The sequence below is a fragment of the Triticum aestivum genome, chromosome 5B (assembly GCF_018294505.1).
Source record: "Triticum aestivum cultivar Chinese Spring chromosome 5B, IWGSC CS RefSeq v2.1, whole genome shotgun sequence".
Classification (NCBI taxonomy): Eukaryota; Viridiplantae; Streptophyta; class Magnoliopsida; order Poales; family Poaceae; genus Triticum; species Triticum aestivum.
The window spans coordinates 285,162,419-285,181,374 of NC_057807.1; positions in this window are offsets into that span (position 1 = coordinate 285,162,419).

The window sequence follows — 18,956 nt, forward strand, 5'->3', positions numbered from 1 at the left end:
CTCCTTGCTCTACTTGCCGGTGGAGCTCGATGGTGCGTCCTCGACGGCCGCGCAGCGCTTTGAAGAGGTGCGCTCGCCAGAGTGGGCATCAGAGCTACGCTTGCCGGGCTTAGTCTTTGGTGAGGCTATCTTCGCCTTCTTGCACGTGCCGGTGGAGCTCGATGGTGCGTCCTCGACGGCAGCGCAGTGCTCCGGGGAGGTGCGCTTGCCGGAGTGGGCATCAGAGCTGCTCTTGCCGGACTTTCCATTCTTCTTCCCCCGGGGAGCTTCAGCGGCAAGTGGCTCGCGCTCGGCCGCGGCTGCTGCTTCCCGGTAGATCTTGTCGGTGCAGATAAGTGCATCCTTCTTGTCACCCTGGACAGAAATGACACTTATCGGACTAGGCATCTTGAGCACATTGTAGGCGTAGTGAGAGGCTGCCATGAACTTGGCAAGCGCTGGACGACCTAGTATCCCATTGTAAGGCAATGGGATATCAGCAACATCGAATGTGACTTTCTCTGTCCTGAAATTTAGCTCGCTACCAAATGTCACTGGCAGTGTGATCTTCCCCTTCGGCTTGCTCCTTCCCGGATTTATCCCTTGAAATGTACCAGTTTCTTCGAGCTCGCTGTCGGGGATCTGGAGCTTCTTGAGCACTGCGGAGGAAATCAGGTTTAGGCCGGCCCCGCCGTCAACCAACATCTTTGTGACCTTGAGGTTGCGGATTGTTGGTGAGACCAACATCGGCAAGCACCCGACCGCGGTGATGCGGTCAGGGTGATCCTCAACATCGAAGACGATGGGCGTGCTGGACCACTTCAGAGGCTTGCGCGACTCGACGGACGGCTCTGCAGCGTTTACTTCTCGCACCCACTGCTTGAGTTGGCGGTGCGAGGTGTGCAGAGAGGCACCGCCGTCAATGCACAACACCTCTGTTGCCTTCTGAAACTCTTGGTCATCAGTCTCATCTTCCTCCATCTCTTCATCCTCATCTTCATCTTCGTCCTTGTCGCGGCCACGGGGAGGCCTGTCTCCTTGCCGCGGCTTGGCCTTGCCGCGGTGCCTCCCCGGGCGGGGAACTTCTTGCCGGATCCTCCGCCACCTCCCTGGGCCCTCTCCTTGTCGCGGCGCTCGTACTCAGCTTTCTGTAGCTCCGCCATCTGCTCGACTTTCTTGCAGGTTTGGAGATCATGGCCCTTGGTGCGGTGGATCTTGCAATACCTCTTGCCGGAGCCATCCTGCTTGTCGGCGGCTACCACGGCCTCGCCGGAGTCATCAGCTTTGGCCTTGTCGGAGCCGCCTCCGTTGCCGGAATGCTCGACAGCTAGCACATCCTTAGCCTTTCTCTTCCTGTTGTTCCGCCTCCGGTTCTTCCTTGCCGGGGCGGCATCCTCACTGTCAGATCCTTCTGCTCCTGCAATCTCTTCGGGGATTTTCCTCCCCTCCTCAGCCCGTGCACACTTGTCGGCCAGAGCATAGAGCTCGCTGACATCTCTGATCTTGCACATCGCCATCTCCTCCCTCATCCTGCGGTTACGCACGTTCTGATGGAACGCGCTAATAACCGCGGCAGGGTGGACGTCTGGGATGTTGCGTTGCACCTGGCTGAATCTCTGAATGTACTTGCGCAGGGGCTCTCCCTCCTTCTGGACGAGCAGATGCAGATCACTCTCCTGGCCATGGGGTTTGTGGCCGCCTGTGAAGGCGCCGACAAACTGATGACACAGGTCTGCCCATGAAGAGATGGAGCCGTCCGGCAAGTGCATGAGCCAAGATCTGACGTTGGGCTTGAGCACCAACGGGAAATAGTTGGCGAGGATTTTCTCGTCGCGCCCTCTGGCAGCCTGCACCGCGATGGTGTAGATGCTGAGGAACTCCGACGGATGTATCCTGCCATCATACTTCTCGGGCACGTCGGGCTTAAAGTTCTTGGTTCTGGGCCACTGGACTTGCCGCAGCTCACGGGTGAACGCAGGGCAACCTGCCGCGTACGGCAAGTCGCCTGGTTCCCCTGGCGCGCCAAAGATGTCGGGGCGTCTCTCTATGCGGCCACGAGCACCTATGGGGCAGGGGGCCCCTTCTAGTCCGGCAAGGGAGCGGAGGGCGTGCGCAGAGCAGATCGAGGTCGGGCGCGCGGGGGAGACGGGTGATTTTTACCCAGCTTCGGGGCTCTCTGGAGAGATAAAACCCCTACTGCTGCTTTGTTTTTGTATTTGTTCTTGCTCGAGAGCGCGAGCGTATGGTGGTGTTGGATCTACGAACGGTGGAACCCTAGCCTGGAAAACTTCCGAATCGCCGAACCCCTTCTACGTGCGCATGGGCCTCCCTTTTATAGTCTGAAGGGGGCACCCACAGGTGGCAGCATAGGAAGAGGGGGGTAAAAGAGTAAAAACGCAGGTTGGTACAACAGTGTCCTACCTAACTCTGACGGCAGGGGACAAGGGCATTTAATGCCCGTCCGGTCGCCCCAACAGTGTAAAGAAACGACCGTTAGGTGAGCCACCGGTTGCCACGACGGCCTCCTTGTCAGCTCCGCTTGCCACCTCGCTCCACATGGCTGTGCAGCGCCTCGCCATGTGCTCCTCGGATGGCCCTGGGGCGACACGTTGCTGGACGCGCTGGAGTCTGACTGCGGGGTGGCAGCCTTGCCGCGTCAAGCGCTTTGCCACGGCTCTTCTCTTGTTGCTCCGGCAAGCTTGCCGGCCGTCAGGCCTTGCCGGGACGCGCGGGGCGTCGTGGCAAGTCTTCTGGACGTGCTTTGGTTGGCCTTCCCGGCAAGCTCCTCTTGCCGGGGCCTTGTTCTTCCCGGCAAGCTCCTCTTGCCGGGTCTTCGTCTACTTATCTGACACTTTGTTCTTGGATGGCAGTAAGTGGAAATGACGGAGGGTCTTGGCGGGCGCTAGGCGAGCCTTCCCGTGGGGTGCTGCAACCGCCCGTGCACAAGTTCGGGGTACTAAGGTACCCCTACTTTAGTACACCGACACCTTCTCTCAATTCTTTGCATCATTGGGTTGAATCTTCAACTTTTGGTTTTGTTGGGCCTAGGGGAAGTCCCAAATAGGTGAAGGGGAAATGACCTTATTCGCATCCCATGATATTGAGCAATATATTGATCTGAGGTTCAGTCACATCAATTGGTACCATGAAAGATTTCTCATAGTTAACTCTGAGCCCAGTAAAGGAAGTATAATGCAACATGAGGTTCTTCACTTGAGCAACTTGTCTGGCATCAGCAGGCAGTATTAAGATTGTGTCATCAGCATATTGAATCACATGAAAATCTGGGCAAGCTTGACTGACAATAGGTGCACGAATCAAATTCGTATGCATTGCTTCATTAAGAATTGATTGAAGAAGATCGGCTGCAAGAACAAAGAGTAGAGGAGACACAGGGTCTCCCTGTCTGACTCCCTGTTTGCAATGAAAGAACTTTCCAAGCACACCATTTAGTAGAACAAAAGATGTTCCTGAGGACAACAACATTGAGATCCAATTTAACCATCTCTCTCCAAAACCTCTAGCTCTCAAAATTGCAATAATTTCTTTGTGATTAAGCAGATCAAAAGCCTTCTCAAAGTCCAATTTTAGCAAAACAATTGGTTTCTTGACTGCTGGCATTGATGCAAGTATTCAAAAGCCCACCCAAGACAATCATGAATAGTTCTGCTCTTAATGAACCCATATTGGTTCGTATGCACAATCTTTAGGATAACTGTTTGTAGCCTGTTTGCCAAAAGCTTGGTTATAATCTTGATTGTGCAGTTGAGCAGAGAAATTGATCTGAAATCATTTGCTCTAACCGGATTATCCTTCTTGGGTATTAAAGTGATGAAGGAAGCAGTAATGCTTTGAAGAGATATAGCTCCATGATAAAAATCATCAATTAACTTGTAAGAAACTATAGCAATTATGTCCCAACAAGCTTTGATAAAATCTCCACTGAATCCATCTGGCCCTGGTGCTTTATCTGAAGGGAGGTGTTTGATGACAGAATCAATCTCTTGTTTTGTAAAAGGAGCATCTAGTTCCTGCAAACCCTCCATTCTAGTAATGAGATTGATCAGATTTGGAGGATCAAAACAAGCCCAAAGTATAGCACCCTTTGCATGATGCTCTGAGTGTTCAATTCCCTGATCATTTTGCAAAGATTGAATGAAGTTGTGCCTGTATTTAATAGTGGCCTTTGCTTGAAAGAACTTCAAGTTTTCATCACCAAATTTAACCCATCTAATTGTTGCTCTTTGCCTCCAATAAATCCTCTGAAAGACAGCATTTTCAACAAATGCTCCTTAAGCATTTCCCTTCCATTGTGTTCACTATCAGTGAGCATTCTGTATTCCTCAAAAAAGTCCCACATCAAAATCACATTATTGGTGGCATGAATGCTGCCAGCTAAATTGGAAATGCTTTTACTCCAAATTTTAAGGCATTTTCCGAGCCTTTTAAACTTAGCAGTGACCAATTTAGCACTGTCAGTAGCCAATGAAGGTTGTTGCCAATTAGATTGAACTATCTCTTTAAAATCATGATGTTGAAGCCAAAAGTTTTCAAACCTAAAAACTTGAGCCTTAGGTATGCTAGTGCCAATGGACATGACAGGTTTGGAGAGGGGAATAGCCATTGTATTGGGATAATTTGAAGACCAATTTTCAGAAGTGAACACCCAATCAATTTTTTCTAGAAGAGGGGCTTGCTGCATATTGCTCCAAGTAAAACTTCTAACTTTCAAAGGAATTTCAACAAGGGCAAGTTGACTGATTGCTGCATTGAATTGCATCATATTGTTTATGTCTCTAGATCTATGTACCTGTTGGAAGGATACCTGATGTAGTTGAAATCCCCAATGATGATCCAATAATGGATCGACAGGCATCTGAATGTTTTCGAACCAAGACAAAAAATTGAGTCTGCCTTCATTATCACAAGGCCCATAAATGTTTGTTAATATCCAAGAATCCCCTGTGTGTACTGAGATGAACATCATAGAGATAGAAAATTCATTTTTGAACATGCATTCTCCTTGAAACATATTATCATTCCAGGCAATGAGCAAACCCACAGAAGGCAGATAATCAAATTTATTAATCCTTCTAGTAATTTTTTTAAATAAGAGCTATCAAAATATTCTCTTTTTGTTTCTTGCAGACAGGTAACTGAGCTTCAGGCTTCTTCAATTTTGTTTGAAATAGCTAGTCACTTATCACTTGAATTTATACCTCTAACACTCCAACTCAATATGTTCCAGGATTTATTCATTGTAGTTTAAATAGAACATTAGCAGAGATTTATAACATCACTCATGAAGATAAAGTAAATCAGATAGTCACCACTATTACAATCCCATAGAAAACAAAGTCTTTGGAAAGCCAGCAGAGCAGAAAGAGTGCCCATTACAAAAGTGAAATGATGCAAATCTCCATTACATAAACTGCTTAAAACACCCAAAATGAGACCCCCTACTAGGCCTTCAACCCTTTCTCTTAGAATCTTTAGTCTTTCCATGTTGATAGCTTTCCTCCCCTCTCAACTTTCTTCTGCAGAAGGTTCTCCTCTGTGCACACCTTTCGGTCCACCTTGCAATAAGAGGGATTCAGATTTTTAATGACTTTGGTATTACAGACAGGGGGCTTAGCAGAACAAGCCATACAGTTGCTATCTTGACAAGCTTTATTTTTATATCCTTTATGTAAATGTTGCAACCTTTCACTTCTCCTTACCTCAGATTCAACCACTGGCACTCTGTCTTTCCTTTTTCCTTTGGGAGCAGTGGGGCTGCAGAAGCTGATCCCCTCTGTAGCAGATGGAGGTGGGACCTCCTCCACTCTGTTTTCCTGCAACTAAGAGCATGAGGGAGCTGCAGTTACAGGGCAGGAAGTAGGAATGAAGAATATTAACTGCTGAGACTGTTGGAATCCTTCACATATAATATGCCACGTAGGAGATTGCAAGAACATCTTTTCCCAATCAAAATTTTCAGGTGTCAATAAGGCAATACAAATGAAATACACCCAGTCAAATGGCACCTTAAGTGTAGTGCCGCTTCCAGGAAGAGAGGCATGCCAAGCCCTGACTAACTGAATCTGCATTAGAGCCAGCAGTGGTGGGATTAGATAAATACTTTCCTTTAGTATTAAAACCTGGTGGAGCTGAGCTATTTGAGGATGAGTTACAAGTTACATTAATACTTTCTGAGTCTGAAGCTGGCTTGGAAGAAGCATCTGAAGAGCAGTCCAAAATCTAAATTTCTTCATCCAAAGTGGTGCTCCGATCATCCTCTCTGCTTATAGCTTTCAAATATTCAGAAGGAGAAGCTAACTGAATTACAGGGTCCACTCTTTCAGCAAGATTCTGATTAAAGAGAGAACCATCTTCCTCAACAAATTCCTCCTCTAAAATCTTCTCATTAGCCAGCAAGAGAGAGTTAAGTTGAGTTTGGTTGCTAGGATCAGTAACATGAGGTGGTGATTAGGGTAAATCCCGGTTGAGATCAAGTCATGCCCTATTTATTTGCTCAACTGGTGGCATGAGGTTGAAGAAGTCTAGAGGAGCAGCAAAAGCAGGTGGAGCAGGTATCTAAATAATCTCCTGGGGAAGAGCTTGCATGGGCCCTAATGCCAAATTGAGGTCAGGCATAGCTTCTTGGGCCTGACCCATGAAGTTAATATGCATTTCCCTCCTCATACTATTGTGCATTTTCATCTTGCATAGCTATGTCAACACCATTTGACCCCACAGAGAGAGTCAGATCACTATGAGGGTCCATCTCAGGAAGATTTGCTTGATGCTGCTCATCTAGTGGTTGAAACAGATCTGCAAGCTCCAAGAATTCCCCATCTTCCAGCTCCTGATCAATCAACTCATCATCCTGAGCAGGCATTGCCCAATGACCCCAACCAGGAAGATCCTCCTCCCCTCTTGCTCTGCATCTTCTGCTGCCTACTGCATAGCTTGCTGGTGGAAGTTCTGCAGCTCCCCTGCCATAACATCTTGAGCTTGATGCTATTGAATAGGCCCAATGAAATGATTAAGCTGATTAGGGTGGTGAAAATTATTAGCTGGCTGAGGATTTCCATCAACAAGCACTGGGTCTTCATCTAGTGGCCCCCCTCCTAGGTGTTCCTACTGAATAATAACAACTGGAACAGTCCATGATTCAGCATTTGGATCATCAGATTCTCCAACCACAATACTGATAGGAACATCTTTCATGTCTTCAACTCTAATTTTGACCATCAGGGCTACCTGTGTGCTCCTTGCCTTGTCCCAAAGTAACATCTTACCAAAGCTTCTGACAACATTAGCCAATTCCTGAATATCCCTCTTAACAAATGGAAACCCAATCAACAAAGCCCAAATGTCTCTATTAAGGGCCAGATTTCTCCAGTTAAGGCCTTGGTTATGCCTCTGGAAAATGATGTGAACATCCCCATGCACATGAGGGAATTGGAGCACAAGGGCATCTCTATCAAAAGGTGATCTTAATCTGACATACGCTTGACCGAAGGGGCACTGACAAATCTCTCAAAACCCTAGATGCTTGACTTGAGTAAGAAACTCACCGATGATCTGCCTCACATTAGGAAAATGAACTTGCTGATTAGGCATGGGGACAATGGTGAGGATTGCCCAGTCTTCATGCCGCGGCAAGGCAGGGTCAGTGATCACCCTCACTCTTGCTGGCCTCCCTTCCACATGGATTGCCTGATGATGTGATGGAAGAAACGGCGTGGAATTGAACGGAAAGTTGGCCATAGCTCTCGGAATAAGCTCTCCCCTCAACTCTGAAGATTGTAGAAACCTACTAACAGTCAACGGAGGCGGAGGTGGAAGAGAGGAGGAGCGAGCAGGATGAGGCGCTGCAGCTTTGGAATTGTTAGGTGGAGGAATAATATGAGGCACTTGATTGTCGGAGGACTCAATAGCATTCCTCGATTGAGGCACCACAATCGCACCATTAATGGGGGCTGCATCAGCAGTAGCAGATACTGAGGCAGTCAATTGATTTGACAATGCAAGAGCGCGGAAGCCCGATCGGCAGCCACTGGGAGTATGGCCCCACCCCTTGCAATTATGACAACGGATATTTTATTCTTGCAGGTCAATCTCTCATGGCCCGTTAATAGACAGCGGACGCAGAAAGCCTTGGGCCGGACCGAGACAGGCCTTTATCGAAAAAGGCTTTCGCCCCGCTTTATATATAAAGCAACGACCAACAACAACCCGGTACAAACGCACGCCACCACAACACACGCACACACCCAAGGCAAGATACATAAGTGCTGAGCGCAGCAACACCACCCCAAGCACTACAAGAGCAGCCGGGTCCTTACCCGTGAACACGCCACTGCGAAGAGATGAAGCCGCATATGACGAACCGTGGGCTCCAAGGTGGTGCCTTCAGGAAGGAAACGACACCGAAGCGCCGCCACCGCCCGACCCGAGAGTCAGAGTTTCCCCTAGAGCAACACGACGGGCAATGATGGCCGCGACGACGCCTTCAGGAAGGGAGCAAGCTTCGCCGCTGCCGGTCCGTCCGAAGATAGGACAGGTTTTCACCCCGGCCCATACTCACCGCCACCGAACGTCACACCCTGGCGACCATGCCGCCCACACGACCATGGTCACTGGGCAGCACCAAGGCACGAGCTTTGCCCATGAGCACCGCGACACCACCACCAGGGCCGCCACCCCGGAATCCAAGACCTCGACGCCACCTCACCAGTTACCTAGAGCCACGCCACCTATAGAGACGGGTGGAAAGGCCTCGCCTTTCGCACCCCTGAGCTGCCCCAACTGGCCACCATCGGCCCGTCCTGCTGCCGGGCGCGAGACTAGTGCGGTCCTGCCGCCGGGCGCGAGACGGGCGCGGTCCTGCCGCCGGGCGCGAGACGGGCGCGGTCCTGCTGCCGGGCGCGAGACAGGCGATGTACCACAGCTGAGAAAAGCCCAGTCCTTCGACAGAAGTGGTGCGTGGGCGACGGGGAGAGGAATCGAAGACCGCCACACGCCGCCTACGGTCGAACCGACGCCGAAACATGTCAGGCGCCGCCGCAGCCGACATGCCAAGCTACCGTGGATCCCTCCACGGCCGGAGCAGCAGCCACACCAGGGTACTGCCCATCCCGCGCCGCCAGCCGGACTCCAGCCGTTGAGTCCGTCGGCCACGCAGCCACCAGATCGTCCACCACACCTGTGCCGCCACCGCCACCACACGCGCCCCGCCGTGCCCTGGCCAGAGCCGGCCAGCATCCGCGACCAGGACGCGCTCCGGCCACCGCCCTACGCCACCAGCCGGGTCCCCGGCGACAAATCCAGCCGAATCTGGCCGGAACCCGGCTCGCCCGCAACCACCAGCACCGCCACCGCCGCGTCAGATCCATTGCCCACTGCAGCCACGAAGGCCGTACCTTGAGCAGGATCCGCCGCCGCCTTCAGCCGCCAGCCAGCAGGACGACGGGCTCCAGCCCACGCCGCCACAGCCCGCGCCGCCCGGCGGCCGGATCTGGCTGATGCAGCCCGGGCACGCCCCGCCGTCGCAGTGCCCGCCACCCAGGCTGCACCAGCGCGCCGCCACCGCCAGAACGCGGAGCCGCCACACCCGCACAACACCGCGCCGCCGCGCCCACCGCCGCGCGACGCACTGGCCCGAAGAAGCACGCCCGCGCAGCCCCCTCGAGCAGGAGGACGCCAGCGCCCCGCCGTTGCCGGCACCGGTCGGGCTTTGCCCGGCTGTGCCCTCTGGCGGCGGCGGAGCAGGGGAAGAGGAGGAGGAGGGGGGCGCTCGACGTGATCTGGTCGCCCTCCCCGTCGCCTCGCGGGGGCGACGCGGGAGGGGTGGTATTCCTTATGCAGAATCCCGAGACAGGCCTTTGGACAGCTAAGGGACCAGGAATAACTCTTGGGCCATTTTAAATTCGCTGATTTGCCGCCTCATTATTGCCCTCCTCCAGAAATTGAAGGCGATCAAAAACCATGGTAACTGCCACCGTGGATTGAGCAGGGCGAGTTCTTTGAGTCTGAGGTGGATTTGAAGCATGATTGTAAAATCTCAGAGCATGCACAACATCAGCAAAAGAATTTGCATTTCTCGAAGGAGAAACCAAGGTCCACCCATCATCTTGATCAGGGTCCGAGAGAGAACGAAACTTCGGCCCATTTGAACCCCATAGGAGAAAACCAAGATTGAATTCAGGCAAGGAGACATTTCCTCCATTGTAAATTGCAAAACCAACATTGATAGAGGAGACCGAGAACTTGAAAAGAGAATCACGAAGTTTCTGAACTTTGAACAAAGAAGCCCGGCCTCCGAAGCAGGAGAGAAGGATTGTACCTATTGACTCCTCCATGAGTCGAATCTTTGACCTTGTAAATTCAGACACCAGAAAGAATTCCCTTTGCCCTTGTTCTACCGTGAAATTGATCGGGAGATTCAGGGGGTGCCAGATGTGATCTTCAAATGCATGACCCCGCTCGAAGCGGAGATCCTCTAGAGACATGTTTCGGACAGGAGAGGTCGCCTTGGCCGGGATGGCTATTGGCGAGAACTGCGGTAGCCGTCGTGACCGGAGTGGCCAGCGACGGGAGGGCTGGACGATGGCCGCTGTGATCGGAGTGGCCAGCGATGGGAGGGCTAGGCGATGGCCGCCGTGGCCGGAGTGGCCAGCGATAGGAGGGCTCGACGGTGGCCGCCGTGATCAGAGTGGCCAGCAATAGGAGGGCTAGGCGATGGCCGCCGTGGCTGGAGTGGCCAGCAGCAGGGCTAGGCTAGGAGGAGCGGAAGCGAGGAAAGGGGCCGCGGTGGTAATTTTGGTAAAAAAACGACGATTTTCTATTATTTCAGCCATAGTTGTGGTCCTTTTCTGCAATTTTCTCTATGTTAATATTGTTGATGGAATGCATGATGTGTAGATGTACAATTCTAACGGGAGTGCTAATAATTTCAAATGGTCCATACGATTTCTGAAAACAATTCGACTTCCTTTTCAATGGTTGTACAGTTACGTGGTCATCAGAGAAGTTTTGCAATGCGTGGATGGCTCAGCTGGATACCCAACCGTGGTGGTCCGGCCACTCTACCAGGCAAAGAGATGGTAAGGATATGTGGACCGTGAACAAATATTGTCTTGACATTTTGCTGTGTATGAAGAAACTGTTGGGGAACGTAGTAATTTCAAAAAAATTCCTACGCACAAGCAAGATCATTGTGATGCATAGCAACGAGAGGGGAAAGTGTTGTCCACGTACCCTCATAAACCGAAAGCGGAAGCGTTAGAACAACGCGGTTGATGTAGTTGTACGTCTTCACGGCCCAACCGATCAAGCACCGAAACTACTGCACCTCCGAGTTCTAGCACACGTTCAGCTCGATGACGTCCCTCGTACTCCGATCCAGCCCAGTGTCGAGGGAGAGTTCCGTCAGCACGACGGCGTGGTGACGATTTTGATGTTCTACCGTCGCAGGGCTTCGCCTAAGCACCGCTACAATATTATCGAGGAGGACTATGGTGGAGGGGGGCACCGCACACGGCTAAGAGATCAAGAGATCAATTGTTGTGTCTCCAAGGGGTGCCCCCCTCCCCGTATATAAAGGAGTGGAGGAGGGGGAGGGCCTGCCCTCTCTCTATGGCGCGCCCTAGGGGAGTCCTACTCCCGTATTAGAAGGAGTAGGAGAGAAGGAAAGGGAAGGGAGAAGGAGAAGGAAGGAAGGGGGCGCCCCCTCCCTAGTCCAATTCGGACTAGACCATGGGGAGGGGTGCGGCCACCCTTTGGGGCCTTTCTCTCCTTTCCCGTATGGCCCATTAAGGCCCAATACGAATTCCCGTAACTCTCCGGTACTCCGAAAAATACCCGAATCACTCGGAACCTTTCCGATGTCCGAATATAGTCGTCCAATATATCGATCTTTACGTCTCGACCATTTCGAGACTCCTCGTCATGTCCCCGATCTCATCCGGAACTCCGAACTCCTTTGGTACATCAAAACTCATAAACTCAACTGTCATCGAAACCTTAAGCGTGCGGACCCTACGGGTTCGAGAACTATGTAGACATGACCGAGACACGTTTCCGGTCAATAACCAATAGCGGAACCTGGATGCTCATATTGGCTCCTACATATTCTACGAAGATCTTTATCGGTCAAACCGCATAACAACATATGTTGTTCCCTTTGTCATCGGTATGTTACTTGCCCGAGATTCGATCGTCGGTATCTTAATACCTAGTTCAATCTCATTACCGGCAAGTCTCTTTACTTGTTATGTAATGCATCATCCCGCAACTAACTCATTAGCTACATTACTTGCAAGGCTTATAGTGATGTGCATTACCAAGAGGGCCCAGAGATACCTCTCCGACAATCGGAGTGACAAAACCTAATCTCGAAATATGCCAATTCAACATGTACCTTTGGAGACACCTGTAGAGCTCCTTTATAATCACCCAGTTACGTTGTGACGTTTGGTAGCACACAAAGTGTTCCTCCGGTAAACGGGAGTTGCATAATCTCATAGTTGTAGGAACATGTATAAGTCATGAAGAAAGCAATAGCAACGTACTAAACGATCAAGTGCTAAGCTAACGGAATGGGTCATGTCAATCACATCATTCTCCTAATGATGTGATCCCGTCAATCAAATTACAACTCATGTCTATGGTTAGGAAACATAACCATCTTTGATTAATGAACTGGTCAAGTAGAGGCATACTAGTGACACTATGTTTGTCTATGTATTCACACATGTATTATGTTTTCGGTTAATACAATTCTAGCATGAATAATAAACATTTATCATGAAATAAGGAAATAAATAATAACTTTATTATTGCCTCTAGGGCATATTTCCTTCAGTCTCCCACTTGCACTAGAGTCAATAATCTAGTTCACATCGCCATGTGATTTAACACCAATATTCATATCTGTATATGATTAACTCCCATGGTTCACATCGTCATGTGACCAACACCCAAAGGGTTACTAGAGTCAATAATCTAGTTCACATCGCTTATGTGGTTAACACCCAAAGAGTACTAAGGTGTGATCATGTTTTGCTTGTGAGAGAAGCTTAGTCAACGGGTCTGTCACATTCAAAACCGTATGTAGTTTGCAAATATTCTATGTCTACAATGCTCTATACGGAGCTACTCTAGCTAATTGCTCCCACTTTCAATATGTATCCAGATTGAGACTTAGAGTCATCTGGATCGGTGTAAAAGCTTGCACCGATGTAACTCTTTATGACGGGCTCTTTTATCACCTCCATAATTGAGATATATTTTCTTAGTCCTCACTAAGGATATTCTTGACCAATGTTCAGTGATCTACTCCTAGATCACTATTGTACTCCCTTGCCAAATTCAGAGCAAGGTATACAATAGGTCTGATACATTGCATAACATACTTTATAGAACCTATGACTGAGGCATAGGGAATGACTTTCATTCTCTTTTCTATTTTCTGCCATGGTCGGGATTTGAGTCTTACTCAATTTCACACCTTTGCAACACAAGCAAGAACTCTTTCTTTGACTGTTCCATTTTGAACGACTTCAAAATCTTGACAAGGTATGTACTTATTGAAAAACTTATCAAGCGTCTTGATCTATCTCAGAAGATTTTGATGCTCAATATGTAAGTAGCTTTACCGAGGTCTTTCTTTTAAAGAACTCCTTTCAAATACTCCTTTATGCTTTCCAGAAAAATTCTACATCATTTCTGATCAACAATATGTTACTCACATATATTTATCAGAAAGGTGGTAGTGCTCCCACTCACTTTATTATAAATACAGGCTTCACCACAAGTCTGTATAAAACTATATGCTTTGATCAACTTATCAAAGCGTATATTCCAACTCTGAGATGCTTGCACCAGTCCATAGATGGATCGCTGGAGCTTGCACATTTTGTTAGCACCTTTAAGATTGACAAAACCTTCTGGTTGCATCATATACAACTCTTCTTTAAGAAAACCATTAAGGAATGCAGTTTTGACATCCATTTGCCAGATTTCATAAAATGTGGCAATTGCTAACATGATTCGGACAGACTTAAGCATCGCTATAGTTGAGAAAATCTCATTGTAGTCAACACCTTGAACTTGTCGAAAACCTTTTTGTGACAAGTTGAGCTTTGTAGATAGTAACACTACTATCAGCATCTGTCTTCCTCTTGAAGATCTGTTTATACAATATGGCTTGCCGATCATCGGGCAACTCCACCAAAGTCCACACTCTGTTCTCATACATGGATCCCATCTCAGATTTCATGGCCTCAAGCCATTTCGCGGAATCTGGGCTCATCATCACTTCCTCATAGTTCGTAGGTTCATCATGGTCTAGTAACATGACTTCCAGAACAGGATTACCGTACCACTCTGGTGCGGACTGTACTTTGGAAGACCCATGAGGTTTTGTAGTAACTTGATCTGAAGTTTCATGATCATCATCATTAGCTTCCTCACTAATTGGTGTAGGAATCACTGGAACTGATTTTTGTGATGAACTACTTTCCAATTTGGGAGAAGGTACAAATTACCTTATCAAGCTCTACTTTCCTCCCACTCACTTCTTTCGAGAGAAACTCCTTCTCTAGAAAGGATCCATTCTTAGCAACAAATGTTTTGCCTTCAGATTTGTGATAGAAGGTGTACCCAACAGTTTCCTTTGGGTATTCTATGAAGACGCACTTCTCCGATTTGGGTTCGAGCTTATCAGGTTGAAAACCTTTTTCATATAAGCATCGCAACTCCAAACTTTAAGAAACGACAACTTAGGTTTACGGCTAAACCATAGTACATACGGTCTCGTCTCAACGGATTTAGATGGTGGCCTATTAAACATGAATGCGGCTGTCTCTAATGCATAACCCCAAAACGATAGTGGTAAACCGATAAGAGACATCATAGATTGCACCATATCTAGTAAAGTACGATTACGACGTTCGGACACACCATTACATTGTGGTGTTCCAGGTGGCGTGAGTTGCGAAACTATTTCACATTGTTTCAAATGAAGACCAAACTCATAACTCAAATATTCGTCTCCACGATCAGATCGTAGAAACTTTATTTTTCTTGTTACGATGATTTTCCACTTGACTCTGAAATTCTTTGAACTTTTCAAATGTTTCAGACCTATGTTTCATCAAGTAGATATACCCATATCTGCTCAAATCATGTGTGAAGGTCAGAAAATAACGATACACGCCGCGAGCCTTAACACTCATCGGATCGCATACATCGGTATGTATTATTTATAATAAGTTAGTAGCTCGTTCCATTGTTCCGGGGAACGGACTTTTAGTCATCTTGCCCAAAAAGGCACGGTTCACAAGCATCAAATGTTTCGTAACCAAGTGATTCCGAAAATCCATCTTTATGGAGTTCCTTCATGCGCTTTACAGCGATATGACCCAAATGGCAGTGCCACAAATAAGTTGCACTATCATTATTAACTTTGCATCTTTTGGCATCAATATTATGAATATGTGTATCACTACGATCGAGATCTAACAAACTATTTTCATTGGGTGTATGACCATTTGAAGGTTTTATTCATGTAAACAGAACAACAATTATTCTCTGACTTTAAATGAATAACCGTATTGCAATAAACATGATCAAATCATATTCATGCTCAACGCAAACGCCAAATAACATTTATTTAGGTTTAACACTAATCCCGAAAGTATAGGGAGTGTGCGATGATGATCATATCTATCTTGGAACTACTTCCAACACTCATCGTCACTTCCCCTTCAACTAGTCTCTGTTTATTCTGTAACTCCTGTTTCGAGTTACTAATCTTAGCAACCGAACAAGTATCAAATAATCAGGGGCTACTATAAACACTAGTAAGGCACACATCAATAACCTGTATATCAAATATATCCTTCTTCACTTTGCCATCCTTCTTATCCACCAAATATTCAGGGCGTTTCCACTTCCAGTGACCATTTCCTTTGCAGTGTAAGCACTCAGTTTCAGGCTTTGGTCCAACTTTGGTCTTCTTCACAGGAGCGACAACTTGCTTGTCATTCTACTTGAAGTTCCCTTTCTTTCCCTTTGACCTTCTTTTGAAACTAGTGGTCTTGTCAATCATCAACACTTGATGCTCTTTCTTGATTTCTGCCTTCGTCGATTTCAACATCACGAAGAGCTCGGGAATCATTTTCGTCATCCCTTGCATACTATAGTTCATCACGAAGTTCCAGTAACTTGGTGATGGTGACTAGAGAACTCTGTCAATCACTATCTTATCTGGAAGATTAACTCCCACTTGATTCAAGCGATTGTAGTACCCAGACAATCTGAGCACATGCTCACTAGTTGAGTGATTCTCCTCCATCTTTTAGCTATAGAACTTGTTGGAGACTTCATATCTCTCAACTCAGGTATTTAAGTTCAATTAATCATATTACTTAAGAACTCCCACTTAGACAGACATCTCTCTAGTCATCTAAGTGATCACGTGATCCAAATCAACTAAACCATGTCCGATCATCACGTGAGATGGAGTAGTCTTCAATGGTGAACATCACTATGTTGATCATATCTACTATATGATTCACGCTCGACCTTTCGGTCTCCGTGTTCCGAGGCCATATCTGTATATGCTAGGCTCATCAAGTTTAACCTGAGTATTCGCGTGTGCAACTGTTTTGCACCCGTTGTATTTGAACGTAGAGCCTATCACACCCGATCATCACGTGGTGTCTCAGCACGAAGAACTTTCGCAACGGTGCATACTCAGGGAGAACACTTCTTGATAATTAGTGAGAGATCATCTTAAAATGCTACCGTCAAACTAAGCAAAATAAGATGTATAAAAGATAAACATCATAGGCAATCATAATATGTGACATGATATGGCCATGATCATCTTACGCCTTTGATCTCCATCTCCAAAGTACTGTCATGATCTCTATCATCACCGGCACGACACCATGATCTCCATCATCTTGATCTATATCAATGTGTCGTCACATGGTCGTCTCACCAATTATTGCTCTTGCAACTATTGCTATCGCATAGCGATAAAGTAAAGCAAATATTTGGCGCTTGCATCTTATGCAATAAAGAGACAACCATAAGGCTTCTACCAGTTGCCGATAAATTCAACAAAACATGATCATCTCATACAACAACTTATATCTCATCTCATACAACAACTTATATCTCATCACGTCTTGACCAAAGTATGACATGCTGGTAAGCAATATGACTTGTATCGCCACAACTCACTTGTGTTCTACTCGTGCATATAACATCTACACATAAAACCTGGCTCGGCTGCCACTGTTGGAGAACGTAGTAATTTCAAAAAAAATCCTACGCACACGCAAGATCATGGTGATGCATAGCAACGAGAGGGGAAAGTGTTGTCCATGTACCCTCGTAGACCGAAAGCGGAAGCGTTAGAACAACACGGTTGATTTAGTTGTACGTCTTCACGGCCTGACCGATCAAGCACCGAAACTACGGCACCTCCGAGTTCTAGCACACGTTCAGCTCGATGACGTCCCTCGTACTCCGATCCAGCCGAGTGTCGAGGGAGAGTTCCATCAGCACGACGGCGTGGTGACGATCTTGATGTTCTACCGTCGCAGGGCTTCGCCTAAGCACCGCTACAATATTATCGAGGAGGACTATGGTGGAGGGGGGCACCGCACACGGCTAAGAGATCAAGAGATCAATTGTTGTGTCTCCAAGGGGTGCCCCCTCCCCGTATATAAAGGAGTGGAGGAGGGAGAGGGCCGGCCCTCTCTCTATGGCGCGCCCTAGGGGAGTCCTATTCCCACCGGGAGTAGGATTCCCCCTTGCCTAGTAGAACTAGGAGCCCTTCCATGTAGAAGGAGTAGGAGAGAAGGAAAGGGAAGGGAGAAGGAGAAGGAAGGAAGGGGGCGCCCCCTGAGGGAGTCCTGGATTAGGGGGTGTCCGGATGGCCGGACTATAGCCTTTGGCCGGACTCCTGGACTATGAAGATACAAGATTGAAGACTTCGTCCCGTGTCCGGATGGGACTTTCCTTGGCGTGGAAGGCAAGCTTGGCGATACGGATATGTAGATCTCCTACCATTGTAACCGACTCTGTGTAACCCTAACCCTCTTCGGTGCCTATATAAACCGGAGGGTTTTAGTCCGTAGGACGAACAACAATCATACCATAGGCTAGTTTCTAGGGTTTAGCCTCTCTGATCTCGTGGTAGATCTACTCTTGTACTACCCATATCATCAATATTAATCAAGCAGGAGTAGGGTTTTACCTCCATCGAGAGGGCCTGAACCTGGGTAAAAACATCGTGTCCCTTGTCTCCTGTTACCATCCGCCTAGACGCATAGTTCGGGACCCCCTACCCGAGATCTGCCGGTTTTGACACCGACATTGGTGCTTTCATTGAGAGTTCCTCTGTGTCGTGATCTTTAGGCCCGATGGCTCCTCCGATCATCAACAACAACGCGGTCCAGGGTGAGACTTTTCTCCCCGGACAGATCTTCGTATTCGGCGGCTTTGCACTGCGGGCCAATTCGCTTGGCCATCTGGAGCAGATTGAAAGCTACGCCCCTGGCCATCAGGTTAGATTTGAAAGTTTAAACTACACGGCTGACGACCGCGGAGACTTGATCTTCGACGGGTTCGAGCCACAGCCAAGCGCGCCGCACTGTCACGATGGGCATGATCTAGCTCTGCCGCCGAACAGTGCCCTGGGGGCCGCACCAGTGTCCGCTCCGACCCTTAGCTCGGAGCCGACTGCGCCGATCGAGGACGGGTGGCTGGACACCGCCTCGGGGGCTGCATCTCTACGGCGATTGAGCCATACACCAACCCTGTCCTTTGTGAAGCTCGTGACTCCAAGGCGTCGGACTCCTCTCCGGACTCCGAACCTTCCGCGCCCCTGCCAATCGAATCCGATTGGGCGCCGATCATGGAGTTCACTGCCGCGGACATCTTTCGGCACTCGCCCTTTGGCGACATCT